The 19,827-nt window shown below is 39.5% G+C and overlaps 1 protein-coding gene and 1 pseudogene across 12 annotated transcripts in view; one reads left to right on the top strand and one right to left on the bottom strand.

Moving 5' to 3' along the window:
* Positions 1 to 494: 494 nt before the first annotated feature.
* Positions 495 to 1,675, bottom strand: LOC113179485 (serine/threonine-protein kinase 16 pseudogene; annotated as a pseudogene).
* Positions 1,676 to 18,472: 16,797 nt separating this feature from the next.
* Ktn1 (kinectin 1) overlaps positions 18,473 to 19,827 on the top strand; it is a 105,562-nt gene continuing 104,207 nt past the window's right edge. For 10 of the 12 annotated variants that reach the window (XM_077800059.1, XM_077800062.1, XM_077800060.1 and 7 more), the window contains exon 1: positions 18,473 to 18,615. The gene's annotated coding sequence lies outside the window, so the exon portion shown is untranslated. The remainder of the gene's footprint in view (positions 18,616 to 19,827) is intronic. The other 2 variants (XM_077800066.1, XM_077800063.1) reach the window with 1 other exon arrangement.

The raw sequence follows: 19,827 nt of genomic DNA, 5'->3' as shown, positions 1-19,827 counted from the left end.
TACCTGGCTTGTTTTGGCTCTACTTCCTTCCTCTTTCCCTCCAGGGGCTTTGCCTGAAGATGAAGTCTGCCCTGGCCAATGATGCTGGAAATTCCAATTCATCTTCATCAGTTATGAGGTTGGTACTTTGGCCTCCATGTGACTCATATTTGTTGTTGTTTTTCTACACCAATGTGCTTTCACTTTATTCTCCTGTTTATACATCCTCCTGCTCCAAGATTTAAAAGCAAAACATGATGTGAGCCCAGCAGTCCAGCTCAGAGTTGTGCACCATATTTTCTCAGTTTCACTTTCTCCCCCAGCTCCACCACCAGTCAGGACCCTTGCCTATGTGTTGGGGTAAAAGAGCAGAGAGAAGACTGAGATAATGGTCTCCATAGCTGGTACCCAACTGTAAAATTAGTCCTGGATAAAAAAAATAATAAACTTCCAATGAGGGATAAGAGCCTCTTTCCAAGGCACATGGGGCCATCTCAACATGGCCACTGATTAGTTCAGATTTGAGTAGTGTGCAGACCAGGAGCTGAGGGTTGTAGTGCCTCCAACTGACTGAGGAGTAGAGGAATGGTATATGAGGGTGTTGCTGGAAGTTCACAGTCATCATGGAGGCCAGCAGCTGCCATAGTGTTGAAAAATGCCTGGGGTTTGCAGGATGTTGAGTAGGTTTTGCACAGCAAAGGCCATACTGTGAGCTTTCTGAAACACCATGTCATAAGGGCCTTCTCCAAACATCACAGGATAAAACACATAGCCCGGGGACCAGACATCAATCCACTCATGGATGACACAGTGACTCTGCATAGAGAAGGGCTCTGGGGCCAGGTAGGAGATGGTGTACGGATCAGTTGTTCAGTCTTACAGAGTCAGAGCTGGCAGGAGCCCTCCATGTGACTACATGCTTGATTCATGGAACCCAAGTCCATTAATACTGGCTGCCACTCATCTCCAAGCAAGATATTGGTGGGCTTCAGGTCCCCGTGGTCATAACCTTTGGCATGAGTGGCCTCAAGGCCTCTGCAGATACCAGCAGCAGCTGAAGGATTTGATCCCAGTCAGGAATTTGCCTTTGTCTTTGGCCTTTCTATCTCATTCCACAGCTACCTTTCTTGAAGAAAGGTAGTAGCAGCCAGGCCTCTTGCTTAGCACCCGGCTCTCTCAGACAGTAAGCCATGGGGCGAAGGATGTTGGGAAGCTGGAAGAGGCAATGCATGTCTGCTTCTTGCTGAGCCTCCTCTCAGTCCAGCTACTTGTGACACAGGATTCACTTTAGGGCATACTATTATTTAATTCCTCCTTTAGGTCCACATAGCTGAACTCACCCTCCCCCAGGTTTCTGAGAGAAGAGATAATGCTCAATGTCAACGGTGACAGTTCCATGAGAGGAGACACACAGGGCGTGTCCCACAATGTCTCAGTCATCCTTCTCAAGGACAGACTTTGGCTGCCAAAGGGCTCCTCCACAGTGAGTGGGATCTTCTAGTGATGCCCTGGGAGCCCAGTGGATCATGTTGGGAAGAAATCCTGTCGCTGGCCCAGTATAATCCAGATGGCCCTGGTTCAGACTAGAGCTGAAAATTTCAGAATCTGGGCTGGGAAGGGGAATGGTACTAGTGTGGTTGCCTTCAAGCCTCCAGAATGTTATGGAGTCTTCGGACTCCCAGACCTTCTCCTGCATTTCGATGCTTCCTATAGCTTTTTAAAATTTTTTAAAAATTTGTTCTAATTAGTTATACATGACAGTAGAATGTATTTTGACACGTCATACATAAATGGAGTATAACTTCTCATTCTAGTTGTACATGATGCAGAGTTATATTGGACCTGTAATCATATATGCACATAGGGTAACAAAGTCCAATTATTTTACTATCCTTCCCACCCTCTTATCCCTCCCCTCCCTTCACTTTCCTCTATCTAATCCAAAGTACTTCTATTATTCCTTAGCCTCCAAGCCCTTATTGTGAATTAGCAGCCATATATCAAAGAAAACATTTGACCTTTTTGTTCTTTGGGATTGGCTTATTTTGTGTAGAATGGTTCCCAGCTCCATTTACTGGCAAATGCCATGATTTCTTTCTTCTTTAAGGCTGAGTAATATTCCATTGTGTATACTACTACATTTTTTTATCCACTCATCTGTTGAAGGGTACCTCAGTTGGTTCCATAGCTTAGCTATTATAAATTGAGCTGCTATAAACATTGATGTGGCTGTGTCACTGTAATATGCTACTTTAAAATCCTGTGGGTATAAACCAAGGAATAGGATAACTGGGTCAAATGGTGGTTCCATTCCAAGTTTTCTAAGGAATCTCCATAATGCTTCCATAGTGGTTGCACCAATTTACAGTCCCATCAGTAATGTATGAGTGTACCTTTTCCCCTACATCCTTGCCAACATTTATTGTTGCTAGTATTCTTGATAATTGCCATTCTGACTGGAATGAAAGAAATCAAAGTGTAGTTTTGATTTGTATTTCTCTCATTGCTATAAATGTTGAACTTTTTTATATATTTGTTGATCAATTGTATTTCTTCTTCTGTGAAGTGTCTGTTCACTTATTGATCAGGCTACTTTTGTGTGTGTGTTAAGTTTTTTGAATTCTATGTGAGATGCATGTGGTAAAGATTTTCTCCTATTCTGTAGGCTCTCTCTTCATGTTATTGATTGTTTCCTTTGCTGTGAAGAAGCTTTTTAGATTGATACTATCCATTTTTTGATTCTTGAGTTTACTTCTTGTGCTTTAGGAGTCTAGAATAGCAATACAACATATTAAAATCTCTGGGACACTATGAAGGCAGTGCTAAGAGGAAAATTCATTGCATTGAGTTCTTTCATTAAAAGAATAGAAAGTCAACAAATAAATTACCTAACATTACATCTGAAAGCCCTAGAAAAAAAAACAAATCAACACCAAAAGCAGTAGAATTTAGAAAATAATTAAAATTAGAGCTTAAAGCAATAAAATTGAAATAAAAGAAAATAATTTAAAAAATTGACAAAAAGGTGGTTCTTTGAAAAAGTGAATAAAATTGATAAGCAGCCACAGTAATGAAGAGAGACAGAAAACTCAAATTACTAAAATTCTTGATGAAAAATGAAATATCATTACAGACACTACTGAAATACAGACAATAATCAGAAACTATTTTGACAATTTATGCTCCAATAAAATAGAAAATCTTGAAGACACAGCCAAATTTTTAGAGATGTATGACCTATCCAAACTGAATCAGAAGGACATACAAGATCTAAACAGATCAATTGCAAACAATAAAATAGAAGACGCCATCAAAAACCTACCAATTAAGAAAAGCCCAGGACCAGATGGATTCTCAGCTGAGATCTACAAGACCTTCAGAGAAGAATTAACAATACTCCTCAAATTATTCCATGAAATAGAAAAAGAGGAAACCCTTCCAAACTCATTATATGAAGCTAGTATCACTCTGATACAAAAAACAGACAAAGACACCTCAAGAAAAGAAAACTTCAGACCAATATCCTTGATGAACATAGATGCTAAACTTCTCAACAAAATTCTGGCAAATCACATACAAAAACATGTTAAAAAGATTATGCACTGATCAAGTGGCAATTGTCCCAAGGATGCAAGGTTGGTTCAACATATGGAAATCAATAAATGCAATTCATCACATCAGTAGACTTAAAGACAAGAATCATATGATGATAGATGCAGAAAAAGTGTTTGACAAAATACAGCACCCCTTCATGCTCAAAACACTAGAAAAACTAGGGAATATATCTAAACATTGTAAAAGCTATCTATGCTAAGCCCAAGGCCAATATCATTCTAAATGGAGAATAGTTGAAAGGATTCCCCTCTCAGAACTGGAACAAGACAAGGATGCCCTCTATTACCACTTCTATTCAACATTGTCCTTGAAACTCTAGCCAGAGCAATTGGACAGAAGAAGAAGCTAAAGGGATACGTGAGAAACTGATGTGACTCCATTTTTGAGAAACCAGCTTCTACCTCAAGGCCTGTCCTAAAGAAGGGGGCGTGACCCTTGTCCTGGGAAAAATCCACTGAGCACTCCTAAGCACTTACCCACCCTGCTGAGTGTTTGTCTATAAATAACAGGGGAGATCTGTGGCACCAGGTGTCCCTGACTCAGTTAGGCTAGGTGAGGACCCATAGCAACCCCCTAGCAACCTTCAATCAGCATGAGATAGGGAAAATACCTGGGATGCCAGATGACTCTCCAGTAGGTTATGGTGGTTGATAACATGTTGGGAAACCATGTAGTTCAGCATGTATGCCCCTTGTGGCTTAAACCAATTAGTTCAAAGGAATCCCCCTATTGTACTAACCGATCACCCCTACCCAACTTGTTCCCACCAGTGAATGTGCTAATCAATGTTAAGAGGAGTTGTTTGACTTTCCGCAGTATGAAATGATTTGCTGTGTGATGTTGTGACGCATAGAATATCCCCCCCCCAAAAAAAAAACCCTATAAAATCTCACTGGACAAAGGACCGGGACTCACTCCATGGGACTGCTGTGTCAGAAACAGTTGTGAGTCCAGGCTTGAGCTTGCAATAAAGGCTCTTGTGTGATTGCCTTGGATTTGGCTCCTGGAGGTCTGTTGAGGTCCCACAAATCTAGCATTACATCCAGATAGGACAAGAAGAACCCAAACTATCACGATTTGCTGATGACATGATTCTATATTTAGAAGATCTTTTCAGAAGGAAAGTAGCAGGGGTCATCATATCATTTCAGCATAAGCAGGACTTGTCTTTGTTCTTCTTTGTATTCCCCTTAGTGTCACACAAAGCTAGACACACAGTTAGTACTCAATCTCCTTATCAAATGAAACAGGCCTAGCTCTGGAAAACTTCCTTCAAGTGAAAGCTTTGAAGGTGACAAACAGTGAAGTGAAAGATAATGTGTTTTGTGGACCCCGACTCCATGATCATGCTAGTGGCATTCACTCACATATCTTGTTTCACCACTCTTCAGCTTTAGGTTTTATTCTCGCCCTTTTTACTTATGAGGAATTTCAGGTTCAAAGACATCAGGAAACTGGCCCAAGGTAGACAACATTGGGCACAGAATGTTAGGGAAATGGAATCTGACCATTTTGTGTCAGGCTTTTTCCACTTCACATAAAATACATTCACAATGTTGTGGAACAATTGCTACTGTCTAGTTCTAGAACAAACTTCCACTCCAAATTAAAACCGCATATATGTTAAATAATCACTTTCCATTTTCTCTTCCCCCAACTCCTGACAACCACTAATCTTCTTTTATCCTTATGGATTGGCTTATTTGAAATATTTTATATAAAGTGGTGACATGCAACATGTCACCTTTAGTGTCTGGCTTTTTTTTATGAGGCCAAAAGTTTTCAAGGTTTGTCTTTATAATTTGATTCAGCACTTCATTCTTTTTTGTGGCTGAATAATATTCCATTTAATAGACACATCTGCATTTTTTAAATCAATTTGTTGGTCACTGAACATCTGGGTTGCTTCTATTTTTTGGTCTTTAAAAATAATGCTGCTAGCCAGGCACAGTGACGCATGCCTGTAATCCCAGTGGCTCTGGAGGTTGTGGACAGAGGATTTCAAATTCAAAGCCAGCTTCAACAATTTATTGAGGCCCTAAGTAACTCAGTGAGACACTGTCTCTAAATAAAATGCAAAAAAAGGGCTGGGGATGTGGTACAGTGGTCAAGTGCCCCTGAGTTCAATCCCCTTGTATCAAAAAATAAATAAATAAATGTTAATGCTGCTATAAGCAGCATAATTCACAATAGCAAACTATGGAAAATGTAGTATATATACAAAATGGAGTTTTATTCAGCCAAAAAGAAAAATGAAATTATGTCATTTGCAGGAAAATGATGAAACTTGGGACCATATGTTAAGTGAAATAAGCCAAACTTAGAAGGTCAAGGGTCATATCTTTTCTCTGTGGAAGCAAGAGAGGAGAAAAGTAAAGAAAGGTGGAGAGATTTCATATAAACAGAAGGGAGATCAGTAGCATAAAGGAAAGGGATGGGGGCAGGGAGGAGGGGAGGGAAAGAGGAAATATGGGGCACTGATATTGGCCAAATTATACTGTTGTATTGTGTGCAGGCACAAAAATTTAAAAATAGAATCATCATTATGTACAACTATAATGAATCAATAAAATGTGAAAAAGATGCTGCTATGAATACTGGTATACAATTGTTTTGTTCTGAGACCCTGCTTTTAATCCTTTTGGGCATATTCTCAGAAGCAGAATTGTCAGATTATGTAACAATTTATGTTTATTTTTTTGAGTAACCTTCATCCTGTTTTCCATGGTGGCTTCATCATTTTACATTCCCAAAAGAGATGCATTACTGATTCCAATTTCTCCACAACCTCGTCAACATTTTTTTCTTTTAAATGTAGTCTTTCTATTAGGTTCGATGTGACATCTCATTATAATTTTTATTTGCATTTTCCTTCTGACTAATGAGATTGAGAATTTCCATGTGGTCATTGGCCAAGTGTGTATCATCTCTGAATAAATTTCCAGTTAAGTTCTTTGCTCATTTTAAAATTGGATTTTTGTCTTTTGTGGTTGAGTTGTAACAGTTCTTCACATGCTAGACCCTAGACTTTTATCAGATATATTATTGGCAAATATTTTCTCCCATTCTGGCGATTGTCTTTTCATTCTTTGGTGGTATACTTTCATGCACATGACTTTTTAATTTTGATGGGGAGAACAATTATGTTTTTTCTTTTGTTGTTTGTGCTTTGGTATCTAAGAAATCATTGCCAAATGCAAAGTTATAAAGATTTACCTCTTATGTTTTCTTCTAAGAGTTTCATAGCTTTGGCAATAATACTGTTATTAGATCTTTGATTCACTTTGAGTTAAACTTTATTGTTGTTGCTATGCTTTGAATGTTTTATGATCCTCCCCTAGCTCCTGTCGAAAGTAAATTTCTAATGTGATAATATTGAGAAGCAAGGCCTTCAGGAGGTAATTAGGTCAGGGCTTCTCCTTTTGAGTGGAATTAAGGCCTTTATTAAATAGGCTGCATACAGCATTTGACCTTTCTGCCTTCTACCATGTGAGGACACAGCATTTGTTCTCTCTGGAGGATACAGAATCAAGGCATTGTCATGGAAGCAGAGAGAGCAGGCCCACATTAGATACTGAGCCTGCCTGTACCTTGATCCTGAACTTCCAGCCTCCAGAACCATGAGAAGTTTCTGCTCTTTATAAATTACTCAGTTCTTTTGGTATAGTAGTAACAATAAAGTAAAACTACAGTAGTGCCAAGTAAGGGTCTAATTCTGTTTTTTTTTTTTTTTTGCATGTGGAAGTCTAGTTGTTCCAGCACTATTTGTTGATGAGACTATTCTTTTACCCTCTCTGAATTATTTTGATACCATTATTGAAAATCAATTGCCCATAGATGCATAAATTTTCTTTTGGGTTCTCAACTCTATCCCATTGGTCTACATGTCTCTTCAGCACCAAACTGTGTTGATTACTGTAGCTTTGTAATAGGTTTAAAAATGAGGACATGAAAATCCTCTAATTTTGATCTTTTAAAAGACTGCTTTCAATATTGGCCAAATTATATTGTTATATCATGTGTATGTACAGATATGTAGCAATAAATCCCATTATTCTGTTAATTATAATGCACAAAAAAATATGGAAAAAAGAAATATGAGGTAAACACCAACAGAGTTGATGATTATACCTCTGGGAACAAAAATTATCATTGGGACATAGGGTAGAACACATTAAAAATTCTCATTACAAGCCTTAAAAAATCTATTTGACTTTTTTCTTTTTATATTTTTTAGCTGTTGAGGACCTTTATTTATTTATTTACTTATATACAATGCTAAGACTCAAACCCAGGGCCCCATACACTCTACCACTGAGCCAGAACTCCAGTACCCTGTTTGACTTTTAAATCTATGTACAACCAGTTGTTTAATAAAATTGAAATAAATATTTTTAAAAGAAAAAAAAAGATCATTTGACTTATCTTCCCCTGATTTCCATATGAATTTTAGGATTGACTTTTCCATTTCTGCAAAAAAAAAGTCAGAGGGCTTCTGATAGAGATTGTATTGAAATTTCCATCTTAATAATATTAAGTCTTCCAGTTGATGAATACAGGCCATCTTTCCATTTATTTAGATCTTTGATTTCTGTCAGCAGTGTTCGGTAGTTTTCAGCGTACAAGTCTTTTATCTGTAAGTTCTTGTTATCTGTGAATAGAGGTAGCTTCACTTCTCCCTTTCCAATTTGGACCACTGTCTTCGTAGCTTCTGAGGTGTAGAGCAAGGTAAGAAAAGTACCCAAAGCTCTCCCACCAGGTTTCTGTGGCCTATTCTTATTGGAGCATTTATTTCCAACTGTCTTCCAGTGTCCTGAACCAGTTGATTCTGAAGGGTTTTGACAGCTCTTCTGTGTTTCTGTAGAGTTTCACTTGGTACTGTCAGAATTTTTAACTTCAACCATTCTAGTAGGTACACAGTAGGATTTATGTTCTAAATTTCCTTAGTGAGTTAATAACATTGAACATTTTTTATTCTTCTTATTTGTACTTAATTTGGTCTTTATTTGTAATTTTTTGATTAGTGATATTAGACATATTTCTGTAGCTAACTGGCCACTTTTAAAGTGCCTGTTCAAGTACTTTGCCTGTTAAAAAATTAGGATGTCTCTTTTTTTAGAAATACGGGAGTTATTCACATATTCTGGATATAAGTACTTTGTCAGGTATCTGTATTGCAAATATCTTCTCCCAGGCTCTAGCTTGCACTCTACTATCTTAATGGTGATTTTTAAAAAATATTTTTTAGTTATATATGGACACAATACCTTTATTTTATTTATTTTTATGTGGAGCTGAGGATTGAACCCAGTGCCTCACATGTGCCAGTAAGCACTCTACCACTGAGCTACAACCCCAGCCCTTAATGGTGTTTTTTAATGAAAACAAATTTTTAATTTAATGAAGTATCATTTTAAATATTTTATGTTATGCTTATATCCTTAGTCTCCCATTTGATAATTTTTTTTAAAGAGAGAGTGAGAGAGGGAGAGAGAGAAAGAGAGAGAGAGAATTTTAATATTTATTTTTTGGTTATCGGCGGACACAACATCTTTGTATGTGGTGCTGAGAATCGAACCCGGGCCGCATGCATGCCAGGCGAGCGCACTACCACTTGAGCCACATCCCCAGCCCCGATAAATTTTTATCTACTTTAAGATTTTGAAAATATTCTTTTATGTTTTCTTCTATAGGTCTATAATCTATTTCAAATTATTATTATTATTATTATTATTATTATTATTATTATTATTATTATTTTTACCAGAGGTTGAACTTAGGGACACTTGACCACTGAGCCACATCCCCAGCCCTATTTTGTATTTTATTTAGAGACAGGGTCTCACTGAGTGGCTAAGCACCTTGCTTTTTCTGAGGCTGACTTTGAACTTGCAATCCTCCTCCTTAGCCTCATGATTAAAGCTTCAAATTAAATTCTTGTGCATGTGTAATGTGAGACAATCATCATATTCTCTTTGTTCAATTGATCCACCATGATTTATTGAAGGACAGGACGCATGAAATTTTAACTCTGGATAGTATATGAGGAATGGAAGGCAGAGGTATTCCAACATGAGGAAAATGGGAACCAATACCAATGAAATAATTATTTAGGACTGAGCAAATAGGTCTGTCTGAGGTAGATGCCAAAATTTTAACAACCATAAATATTATTTATTAAAAATGTCAGTTCCTGGATCTGCCTTCTTCTGTCATCCCTTGATTCCTCTCTCCTCAAATAATTAAGATCAAGAGATGGGGTGTGGATCACGAGTAATTTATGAATTATCTTTGAGAAATGCTGGTAAAATCAGGTACACTATTTCTGTCTTTCTGAGATCAAAACCACAAGTTTTACTTTTAAAACTTTGTGAATTTTCTGAGTGTCTGTTTACATTTTTATTTTATTTTTGAAGTACTGGGGATCAAACTCAGGGTCTCATGCAGTCTAGGCTCTAATACTGAGGTAACTCTCCAGCCTCCTGAATGTCACTTTATAATCTGCAGTACTATATGAAAGACAAGCCCATAAATCTATTTGAAATAAGTCTTATTCAACTTGGACTCCCTGTGATGCTGCTGTGGGACAATGACCTTAGAGTCTGCAATGGTCTATGAGGCACCATCACAAGTTTCCCTGTCTTCTTAATAAAAGATCTTACAACTTTTTTGCTCTGAAGCCATTTGAGATTTGTTTGCAACTGACAATAGACTCCTGCTGGGACAAGATCAACTAAAAGATTCCTTAAAGGAAGCTGGAAAAGAGTTTTCATTCAAACCTGAAGCTTCTTGTAATGCTCCAACTGTGAACACTTCCTTTTAATCAAAACATATATATTTTTTTCTTTCAGAGATATCTGTTATTTCTCTTTTCTCAGTACTGGAGGACTTTGACATGAGTATTCATACAACTTCTCTGTGGAGCATTAATGCTTGGTCTGGAATTTTTACTTAACATGTGTCAGCTATTGTCAAGCTAGATGCTGATAGAAGTTTGTTGCTGTTGACCTCTACATTCTTGTAATCTTGCCTTTTTTTTTTTTTTTTGCAAACTCCTTAACTAATAGAAACTGACATTACTGTTAACAACCCTAAAGCCCTCAAAAGAAGAAAGTAAATTTATAAAATAATAAAAAGTCAAAGAAGATTGTTATGGTTTGGATGTGAAGTATCCCCCCAAAGCTCACATGTGAGACAATGCAAGAAAATTCCAAGGAGAAATGATTGGGTTGTCAGAATCTTAACCAAATCAGTGAATTAATCCCCTGATTATTATTATTATTATTATTATTATTATTATTATTATTAGGGATTAACTGAATAACTGAAGTGGTAGGTTGTGACTGGAAGTAGTTGGAATTGGGGGCATGGCTTTGGGGTATATATCTGTATCTGGCAAGTGGAGACCTCTCTTTGCTTTCTGATCATCATGTGAGCTGCTTCTCTCTGCCACACTCTTCTACCATGATGGAGCTGGCTGTATATGGACTGAGACCTCTGAAACCATGAACCCTCAAATAAACTTTTTCTCCTGTACAGTTATTCTGGTAGGGTCTTTTAGTTAACAGCAGTGAAAAATCTGACTAAAACAAAAGAAATACCACCAACAACAAATATTCCATTAGAATTTTTCTCTTTCTGGCCCCCTTCCTTCCCTTTCCCATCCCTTCTCTTTTTCTCCTCCCCTTCCTTCCCTGCCCTTCCCTCTGTCTTCTTTTATGGTACCAGGTTGCTCTACCACTGAGTTACATCCCCAGTCCCTTTTATTTATTTATATCTTCATTTTGATTTGCCCAAACTGACCTCAAACTTGTGATCCTCCTGCCTCAACCTCCCAAGTCACTGGGATTTCAAGTGTGTGCCACTGTGCCTACTAAGAAAGGGGATTTCTAGTGAGCCCCTGTCTCAAAATACAAAATAAATAAAAAGGGGTAGGGATATAGTTTAGTGGCAGAGGGCTCCTAGGTTCAATCCCCAGTAGCAGGCTCAGGCACATGCACGCACACACACCCACACACACACACAAAAAAAAAAAAAAAAAAAAAAAAAAAGAAAGAAAGAAAAGAAAAGAAAGAAAGAAAAAAAATTCCTTTCTTTCCTGGGAGATGAATTCTAACAAACTAGTGTGAATTTCCAAGTATACTGAATATTTCTTGGTTACTATTTGTAATCACAGTTAATTGTTTCTGCAAATTCTGCTTTTCTTTATTGTTGTCCTAGACAAATTAGAGCACTGATTCATAAGAACATAACAGAAGACCAGTGATCTATTACTGTCATTATTTGGTTGAGAGCAACACCAGTGGTTTTGTGGGAGGGTATTGTTTTATCACAGTTGTTTCTCTTCTGAAATGAAATAAATCTTAATCTTGGTTTTTGAATTCTATTCTGTGGTTGGTGCTGTAAGCCAGCTCCATATGGAAGCAGATCTTTTGACAATCACAGATGTCATTACCAAGACACAATAGAAAATGGGACTGATGTGCAATACTCAAGAGACCCAGGCCCCTCATCAACAAGCTTTCATTGAGGAGTGATATTTCATAAGATGCTACAGGACACTGAGGTTTTGAAAGTCAGAGTTCAGCATCATTACCCAAGTGAAAATAAATTACACATTGGCTAAGTGCACAAGTATAATTTGGGGGTCATTTGAGGAAATGAATACTTGGTGAACATGACAAATCATAAACTAAAACAAAATAATGATGTTTAAATAATAGTAGGGCAATTGCAAATGAACATGCTATATTTGGGTTTGGATTAAATGATTTCTATGATCCCTTCCAGAACTAACATAAAATTTCCATAGTTCTTCAGAAATTACATTAATAAAAGAATTCACATATAAAATAAAGCTCAAGTGAGTACATCATTCCTAGAAAATATTGGAAAATATGAATAAAGAGCTAAATTGTGTGGCATGCATCACTTTCCCTTCAAGTGGCCAAGGAAATATTACTCTGTTCTGAAAGGCATACAGCCCCCAAAGATGATGTCTATAATTAGAGGTGAATCAATGAAGGGCAAACCTGTGCAATCTTTGAACATTTCTCCTTAGAATGCAAAAAAAAAAAAGTTTGAGTGTCATTGAGTATATATTTTGGGAGGTAGGATAAATTCTGCCTAACATAAATAAGATCCCTTCTAAAGCAAATGTATTGTGTGTCTTCAATCTCAGGGAAACTAGTTGAATAACTAACTGTCCCAGTTTGCCTAGAACTAAGGGATTTCCTGAGATGTGATTTTAGTGATAAAACTAGGAAAATATCAGGCAAATTGGCATGAATTTGTTACGCTAGTTATGAGAGAACCAAGCAAAGGTCAGATATCTGCTGTCAGAAGAACATATTTCTTCTCTGTTGTTCAGTGGCTTGAGAAAAACAAAATGGCTAGATGGAAGCTTTGACTTTCTGTTCAATAGGACCATGTTTGGTGGAAGCCATCCTCCTTGAGAACTAAGACCTCTAAGCCTGTAGAGATTAGAAACAAAATTTTCATAAGCAGATCATTCTATCAATAATAACAGCCACTCCAACTTCTTCTTTTACCTATTTATTCTGTCTGTGACTGCACCTACATTTCCTGGTAGCTGATTTTGGAGCATATCTTGCATCTTGTAGAACAGCACTCCAATGTTGGAAGACATTGTCTCGGTCTCTCATTTGTCACCCAAACTAGGTCTTTAATAGCCATTCTAAACATTTTATTTTTTAAAAATTATTATTATTATCATTTGGCAGTATTGGGGATTGAACCCAGGGTGCTTTACCATTGTTAAATCTCAACCCCTTTTTATTTTTGAGACAGGATTTTACTAAGTTGTCAAGCCTGGCTTTGAACTTGCAATTCTTCTGCTTCAGCCTCCTAAGTCACTGGGATAACCGGTGTGTGTCATCATACCCCAGCTACATGTCAACCATTTTATAATGTCAGGTACTTTTGGTGAATCTTTGGGCCTTAGCCTGTTGCTACATTCTTTTTGCTGGAAAATGAGTTCCCTTGTCAGAAGCTGTGTTAAGCTTTTCAAGAAATAATCAATGGTTGTGACATATGACTGAGAGGTTCTACCAAATAGACTCAGATATGCTGCATTGGCATTAGCAGCCGGAATGTCATTAGGAAGTGTTTCAGAATCCATTTGTGGGTGCAGAAGCTGACTGCCATAGTAAAGGAATTGATGGATACTGAGAATACAAATACTTGTATTTCTCAAGTCACTGGATAAAGAAGTACCTCTTTTCCAACCACCCAAGCAACCAGGGGATAATATAGATGGAGTGGTCTGGAAAGTACTTTTAAAATTATTTCCATCTAAGTGGAAAGAGCCCTGACTGCACTAATGGCTGACAGAGAGGAAAAGGTTGACAATTTAGACAGAAAGGGCATTGCTGATGGAGTGAGGTCCCTGAGGAGACCCAAAGGGCTGACATCCAGAACTCTTGTGTCATGAAACTTGGCATCCACAGGAATTATTCTAGAGCCTTCACAAAATAATGATTTGTAATGGAGCTTGGAATCTGTTTACTTTTTCTCATACATATAAAATTTCCCAAACAAGTACCAAATGGTAGCTTTGAAAAATTGTTGATGTAGATCAAAAGAAATTGGTAATTTGGAGACATATGATCAGAAGTAAATGGAGCAAAGCTTATGAGGGTCAATTACAGGGATGCTGTATTACAGGGGGGAAAAATACCAGGCAGGGACTGGCTAAGATCTAAGAGTTACCACAGAGAAGTTGGATATGAGTCAGCAAATAGAAGTGTGGTTTAAAAAGTCAGCACCATTCTGGAGAACCGAAAATTTTAAATGAACATTTTACATTTCAACACCTAACATGATGTTGTATGCATTGAGAATGTTTGCTGATTAGATTTAATTTGATTCATTGCTACAGATTTGTCTTACAAGGCCACAATCTTACAAGCTTCTTTTGGCAGCAGTGTGGTGGTTTATGCAGAAATATTGACATTCTCTTGCTTGATTCCTCAGGCCATGGCTCAGTCCTTCAGGGTGAAGGTTATTTGTGCAGTGGTGATAGGAGAGAGGTATTTCCCCTTATGAGACTCGATCCACTTGTAATTGAATAAAATTTTGTATTCAGGCCTTATTGAAGAGCTAACACTAATCAACTGAGACTAATCTCATCTACCAAACAAAAACTTGTCATGTGAGGAGTAAAGAACCACTAAGTAATCTTCCACAACCATGGAGTTATTTAGCAATCTTGCGAGTAAAAGTGTAGCAGCTACTATTAAAGAGAGCCAGGAAAAATGTTTAATAGATGAATTCAAGATGAGCAGAGAACTGGAAAAATAAGATCTGTGAGTTACTGAATTTGAGAATGGAGAAGACCCCAAGGCAGATGTTAATAAGCTCTTCAAGTATTTACAAAGAAATGCAACCACTCTAAAAAAGATTGAAAAGGACACTGACTTTTGTCCTTAAACTTTTTTTTTTGTTTTCTTCAATAGCCATTTCTTTCTTTTTAATTTTTTTCTCAATATTTTATTGTGAAAAATATCAAACATTCAGAAATATTGAAAAACAGTACAATGTGTACCTGTACATCTTCACTTTAGACTCAACAGGTTTTGACATTTTTATATATTATCTTTTATCTATCTATCTATCTTTTATCTATCCATCTATCTATTGATTGATGGGTTGATCATCTCTTTATCTGCTTACCTATCTTTGCTGAATCATTAAAAAGCAAGTTATAGGGGGCCTGGTGTTGTGGCTCAGTGGTAGAGTGCTCGCCTAGCATGTACAAGGCACTGGGTTTGATCCTCAGCCACATAAATGTAAAATAAAGATGTTGTATCCACCTAAAACTTAAGAATAAATATTAAAAAAAGTAAGTTATAGACTTCATGTTTTTTATTCCTAAATACTTCAATGATGGGGTGTTTCTAAAAAATTAAGGTATTCTACACATTGTTGGGATGGTCAACAGCATAGAAACTCCTTTTGACTTAAATGATATTTCTTGCAGTTATTTAGAGAAGTGGAAGAAATGAAAGCTGTTCCATTTTTCTTTTACTGCATGACAAACCATTAAAAAACAATAACCCACAAAAGGTATTTCATTTTTATGGGGTCAGAATTCTGTGAGGTCAGATTCAGGCTTGTTTGGTGATTATTCTGCCTTATGTGTTAGTGATTGAGTATACCAAGTGTGGTATTTAGTTTGTAATGTAGTTCAAGAAAGCTTCATTTGTGTGTGTGTGTGTGTGTGTGATGGCAATCACAGAGTCCTACCAGATTTAAAGAAGAGGGGATGTCAATTCCCAGCTCTTTATCCTCAAAGTGGCAAATAATTTGTAGCCATCTTTAATCTGTCATGAAAGCACAGGATATCACATACGTGAAAAGACTATATGCCAAAGGAGCACAATGCAGACCACTATTTATGTGCCAGATACTTTGTTAGAATAGCTGGTTACTTTTTGTCTACAGCTGGATAAGTTTCCAAGAATCTCCTCACTCCCATAATTTGGCTGAAGGTGGACCTGGAATCTTCACTTTTAGTTCTGTGACTTGCTTCCAATAAAAATTCATCTCTGTCATCCCTGATCTGGTGGTGTCAGGAGATGTAGTGTGTTACTCACACGTTATTTAAATCTCCACATAACTCTGTTTCTGGGAAGTCCATCCTAGACCAGACAGGAATAGACAGCTTTCTCTTCATTTGCTGGAGAGATTTATACCATGTGTCTTTAAATCTTTTCCAAAGCTCAGCACAAAGGGAATTGTTATATGTGGAAAGTCAGAAGATAGTCTCCAGTGAATTGCACTTTTGTAAAATAAGATTTGGGGTGGGGAGGGAAGGAGAGGTACTTTTTAGGTCACAACATTATACCTTATAGTATATTAAAGTTCAATTTCTTAGTTGTTAAAAGAGATAGCTCAAATGCTGGGTGCCCCAATCCTTTTTAGCAAGATAGTTACGGGTTTCAGTGACATTGGAGGGTAGTAAGTAGCAGCCGAAGTTAATTATATCTTAGGTTAATTGTATGTGTTAATTACAGTTAATTATATTACACTATATTACACTTCAAAACTTTAGTGTTGGTCTTGATTCCTAATAGGGCTTGCCATGCATAACATTTCTAATAAATCTTTTTGTTTTGATGTGAATAATTAGAAAGCTTATAAAGAATGAAGCATCCAACCACTTCCCTTTTAAAGTCAAAGTTCAATTACTCACAAAAGCTGAAGCACTGGATGCATTTATTTTCCTTTGTTTCAAACTATGCAACACAGAAATAAATGGTCCTTAACTAAAAGCAGCAGTACATTAGGCAAACCATGTTTCTTTATAAGTGTACCTAAATATTACTGTTTCTAAAATGATATTGTGGTTTTACTAAAGCCAGGAAAATGATAGAAATTTTTATTTTAACTTAAAACTGGCTTTAGTACTAACCTGAGGAAATCACATTAGCTAATTTGCTTATAAACTAATCAATAGCCCTTAAACTCCATTATAGAAATGATACATTTCCCCTTTGTATTAAGACACCAATGGCTTCCCTTTCCAACAAAGTTGGATCTTCTGTCTTGAGGGCACTGGAGCCACTGAGAGGCTGAGTAATTCTAAGAAAGGGAAAAAAGAAGATGCTCCTGGAGTTCAAATGCGACAGAATGTGTCTTTGGAGAACAGAGTGAGGGAAGACTGGTGGAATCTCAACTCTGCAAGGTGCTATATAATGTTCAGTTTTCCCTGAACTTTGGAGGTGCTCTAGAAAGGTTACCAAAAAAATAATTAGAGGGGGCCTGGAGATATACCTCAGTTGGTAGAGTGCTTGCCTCGCATGCCCAAGACCCTGGGTTCACTCCCCAGCACCCCTCCCCCAAATATATATAATATAAATTTATATGTATAAGTGGTCACAAAGGCATAGTATACTTTTAATTGGCACAGATTAAGGCAATTCTGTTGGTATATAAACTGTTCCGCAGTTCCATCCTTCAAGATTGCTCCTATTCCTACCTTGTCAGGATGCAGGGGGGAAGTGTTGATGGTGAGTCCTAATTTCATGAATCTGTATCCACATTCCAGAACCGTTTGCATCATTTTGGACTTTCCTTTGAATCATTTAAGGAGAGTTCGGAGTGCTTTTTACATGTCTGGGCAGTACCCAGCACTGTGAGAGATTAATAAGAAATAAATAATGATTATCAACACATTTCATTTGCCTGTGTACCGGGAATTTCGCTGCCATCCTCTTAGCAAAAAGCAAACATAAGCAGGGATTCTGTCCAATCCCTCCTTTCTGCTGAAATTTCTCGTTATTTACCCCGGCTTAATAAATGGCCACCAGCTGGCAGACACAACAGCTTCATAATATTTGCACACAATTTATTTGGGTCGGTTTTTATTCCTCTCTCTGCTTGGAGCTAGAGTTGCCCGAAGGAAGGAAAATTCAGTAAAAGAACTCTGGAGGAAGGAACGGAGGATTTCATTTTCCTGTGACTTCTAGGGAGAAATCCAGGACGGGCAGAGAGAAGTTTAGTAGCATTAATTTAAGGCTTAAATAAAAATAAAAATCACCCGGTATGAGGGCCAGGTGGTGCTTTGGAGCGAGGGCCAAATAAGAGGAAATCAGCCTTGGGATAAAGGGGACGGAGATAGAGAGAAAGCAGCGCTACTGAATGAAGGTCATTCCGCTGAGCTTCCAGACCCTAGTTTGCCAGCCACCAAAGGTGGGGGATCCCGTCTTGGCAGGAAAACCCGGTAGTCGCAAGTCAGCCGGCAGCCGGTCCGACGCGCGTGGGCTGGCGCGCGGAGCCGAGGCGGGCGGAAGCCTGTCCCTTTAAGGGGCCGGTCTCCGGGCACCGCCGCCCCGACGCCGGGACGTGCCGGGGCCGCCCCGCCCCGAAGCCGCCCGTTTCCTGCGGGGCGGCGCGACGGCACCTGAGTGACTGCGGCGGCGGCGCCTTGGAGCGGGCGGCCCGGGCTGTGGTGCCCGCGCCGCCGCGTCTTCCCGGTTTCCTTCCCCAGCGCGCAGGGTGAGGGCGAGCAGGCCGCGCTGGGCCCGGCGCCGGCCGCGGGAGCGGCGTGGGGAGGGCGGCGCCGGCTGCGGGGTCCCGGGGCAGGCGGGAGGGCGGGGGGCGCGGCCGCGGGACTCGGACACGGCGGGCCGGCTAGGCCTCGGGTCCTGGTTACCGCCGCGGGGCTTCTGCCTGGGCCGGACCCCCAAGGCGGGCGGGGATTGGGGGGCCGCTCTGCCTCGCCGGGCCGCCCAGGCCCGACCCAGGCTCTGCGGGCGCCTGCCTGTGCGGCCGGTGACTCCCCTGGGGACGTCTCCCGAGGGCGAGGTCGGCCCGAGAGGGCCTTGGGGTGACCGAGGCGCCTATTTATAGCCGGGCCTAAGGGCCCCCGGGAGGGAAGGCGGATTACCGCTCCTCGGCCGGTGGACCGAGGGAGTGCGTCTCCGGCGGCTCCCTGGGCCGGAGCTGGGCCATGCTTGAGCCATGCTTACGCCATGCTGGAATTTCGGCCCTCGCCGCTCCCTCTGGCACTTAGGGCACCCGCTTTCGGGTGCTCGCCCCTTCCCTGGAGCCACTCCCACTGTCCTGTGCTTGTCCCGAGGTAGTGGTGGGAGGCGAACCGGGACGGGAAAGCAGGACGAGGGGAGAGTTTGGAAAAAGAGGACCGCTCCCGAGACGGGCGAAGTTATCCTTTCCTCTCCCCGAGGGGTGTGTCTTCCTCAGTGATTCGCCCCCACTCCCCGCCACTTCGGTTTCCAACAATGAGGTTTTTGGTGTGGAGGACTTCGAAAGAAAACTAAACTGGCAGTGTAGAGCAGTCGTTTGTCAGTCCAGCACCTGGTGGGGGGGTGTGCAACCCCACCGGCCGGCGAAGGAGCCTGAGTGCAACAGAGAAGGTGGGCCCCCAAGGCGTCCTGACCTTGTCTAGCTGCAACCTTGATTAGGTTAGTAGGGAGCTGTTTAAAGTTAGCTGATCCGTCTGGGAGGAAACCAAATTCTTAACTCTGCTGGGCTTGTACCAGAAACGGATTCCGAAGCAGCTATTTGAATAAGAACTGCTTAAAAAGCTACAGTTAAAGTTAACTGTCAAAAGTTGGGTTGTTTTTTTTTTTGAGATGCTTGACAAATTCAGACACTCATAGTAAGCTAAATAAAGATAAACACCTTGGGAGTCAACTAAACACTTGGAATTGTGTAGCTGTTCACTTAAAAGTTTGAATTTTGGATGAA

This window comes from Urocitellus parryii, chromosome 6 (genome assembly GCF_045843805.1).
Source record: "Urocitellus parryii isolate mUroPar1 chromosome 6, mUroPar1.hap1, whole genome shotgun sequence".
NCBI classification, from domain to species: Eukaryota; Metazoa; Chordata; class Mammalia; order Rodentia; family Sciuridae; genus Urocitellus; species Urocitellus parryii.
Note: the sequence above shows the minus strand (reverse complement) of the source record. Positions and strands in the feature narration are given on the sequence as shown.